This window comes from Arachis duranensis, chromosome 1 (genome assembly GCF_000817695.3).
Source record: "Arachis duranensis cultivar V14167 chromosome 1, aradu.V14167.gnm2.J7QH, whole genome shotgun sequence".
NCBI lineage: Eukaryota > Viridiplantae > Streptophyta > Magnoliopsida > Fabales > Fabaceae > Arachis > Arachis duranensis.
In genome coordinates, this window is record NC_029772.3 from 82,343,235 (window position 1) to 82,346,328 (window position 3,094).

Here is a 3,094-nt window from a genome sequence, read left to right on the forward strand (position 1 = left end):
TTTTTGCTTTGGATCATGACTTTAACCACTCAGTCTCAAGCTTTTCACTTGGACCTGCATGCCACAAGCACATGGTTAGGGACAGCTTGATTTAGCCGCTTAGGCCTGGATTTTATTTCCTTGGGCCCTCCTATCCATTGATGCTCAAAGCCTTGGATCCTTTTTACCCTTGCCTTTTGGTTTTAAGGGCTATTGGCTTTTTCTGCTTGCTTTTTTTTTCTTTCTAAATTTTTTTTCGCAAGCTTTTGCTATTCACTGCTTTTTCTTGCTTCAAGAATCAATTTTATGATTTTTCAGATCATCAATAACATTTCTCTTTTTCATCATTCTTTCAAGAGCCAACAATTTTAACATTCATAAACAACAAGATAAAAAATATGCACTGTTTTAGCATTCATTTAGAAAACAAAAAGTATTGTCACCACATCAATATAATTAAACTAAATTCAAGGACAATTTTCGAAATTTATGTACTTCTTTTCTTTTGAATTAAAAACATTTTTCATTTAAAAGAGGGGAAGAATTTATGGAATTTATTCATAGCTTTAAGACATAGTTACTACATACTAATGATCATGAAGTAGAGACACAAAACATAGATAAAAACAAAAAACAGAAAAAAAATAAGAACAAGGAATGAATCCACCTTAGTGGCGTCTTCTTCTTGAAGGACCAATGATGTCCTTAAGCTCTTTTATGTTCCTTCCTTGCCTTTGTTGCTCCTCCCTCATTGCTTTTTGATCTTCTCTAATTTCATGGAGAATAATGGAGTGCTCTTGATGTTCCACCCTTAATTGATCCACATTGTAACTAAAATCTTCTAAGGAAGTGTTGAGTTGTTCCCAATAGTTGTTGGGAGGAAAGTGCATCCCTTGAGGCATCTCCGGGATTTCTTGGTGATGAGCTTCCTCATGCGTCTCTTGGGTTCCATGAGTGGGCTCTCTTGTTTGCTCCATCCTTTTCTTAGTGATGGGCTTGTCCACCTCAATGAGGATGTCTCCTTCTATGATAACTCCAGCTGAGTAACATAGATGGCAAATAAGATGAGGAAAAGCTAGTCTTGCCAAAGTAGAGGGCTTATCGGCTATTTTGTAGAATTCATGGGAGATGACTTCATGAACTTCTACTTCTTCTCCATTCATGATGCTATGAATCATGATGGTCCGATCCACAGTAACTTCAGATCGGTTGCTAGTGGGGATGAGGGAGCGTTGGATGAACTCCAACCATCCTCTAGCCACAGGCTTGAGGTCCAGTCTTCTTAGTTGAACCGGTTTGCCTTTGGAATCTCTTTTCTATTGAGCTCCTTCCACACATATGTCCATAAGGACTTGGTCCAACCTTTGATTAAAATTGACCCTTCTAGTGTAGGGGCGTGCATCTCCTTATCATGGGTAAGTTGAACGCCAACCTCACATTTTCTGGACTAAAATCTAAGTATTTCCCCTGAACCATTGTAAGATAATTCTTTGGGTTCGGGTTCTTACTTTGATCATGGTTCCTAATGATCCAAGCATTGGAATAGAACTCTTGAACCATTAAGATTCCGACTTGTTGGATGGGGTTGGTTAGAATTTTCCAACCTCTTCTTTGGACCTCATGTCGGATCTCCGGATACTCATTTTTCTTGAGCTTGAAAGGGGCCTCGGGGATCACCTTCTTCTTGGCCACAACATCATAGAAGTGGTCTTGATGGTCTTTGGAGATGAATCTTTCCATCTCCCATGACTCGGAGGTGGAAGCTTTTGTCTTTCCTTTCCCTTTTCTAGAGGATTCTCCGGCCTTAGGTGCCATCAATGGTTATGGAAAAACAAAAAAGCTATGCTTTTACTACACCAAACTTAGAATATTGCTCGCCCTCGAGCAAGAGATGAAAGAAGAGAAGAAGAAGAAGAAGAAAATATGGAGGAGAGGGGGAGAGGTGTATTCGGCCAAGAAGGAGAAGAGAGGTTTATGTTGTGTGAAAATGAAGAAGAATGGAGGGGTTTATATAGTGAGGGTTGAGGGAGTAGGTTCGGCCATTTAAGGTGGGTTTGGTTGGGAAAAAATTTGAATTTTGAAGGTAGGTGGGGTTTATGGGGAATAGTGGATGGGTGTGAGTGGTGAATGGGGGTGATTGGGAAGAGAGAATAAGGTGATTAGTGAAGGGTTTTGGGGAAGAGTGCTTATTGGAAAGAGAGGATGAATGTTGAGAAGAGGGGAGAATATGGTTGGTGGGGATCCTGTGGGGTCCACGGATCCTGAGGTGTCAAGGATTTACATCCCTGCACCAATTAGGCATGTAAAATGCCTTTCCATGCAATTCTGGCGTTTAAACGCCGAAGTGATGCATGTTCTGGGCGTTCAACGCCCATGTGCAGCATGTTTTTGGCGTTGAACGCCAGTTCCATGCTTGTTTCTGGCGTTCAGCGCCAGCTCTCCTTAGGGTGCATTCCTAGCGTTTGAATGCCGGGATGTTGCTTGTTTCTGGCGTTCAGCGCCAGATCCATGCTCTGTTTTGGCGTTGAACGCCAGCCAGATGCTCTTTACTGGCGTTTAAACGCCAGTAAGTCCTTCCTCCAGGGTGTATTTTTCTTCTGCTATTTTTTATTCTGTTTTTAATTTTAATATTTTTTCGTGACTCCACATGATCATAAACCTAATAAAACATAAAAGAACAATAAAATTAGATAAATAAAATTTGGGTTGCCTCCTAATAAGCACTTCTTTGATGTCAATAGCTTGACAGTGGGCTCTCGTGGAGCCTCACAGGTGATTAGGTCAATGTTGTATACTCCCAACACCAAACTTAGAGTTTGGTTGTGGGGATTCAACACCAAACTTAGTGTTTGGTTGTGGCCTCCCAACACCAAACTTAGAGTTTGATTGTGGGGGCTCTATTTGACTCTGTACTAAGAGAAGCTCTGCATGCTTACTCTCCCTTGTTACAGAAGGATAGCCATGTGCCTTAAACACAAGGTAGTCCCTATTCAATTGAAGGACTAATTCTCCTATGTTAACATCTATCACAGCTTCTGCAGTGGCTAGGAAAGGTCTTCCAAGGATGATGCATTCATCCTCCTCCTTCCTAGTGTCTAAGATTATGAAATTAGCA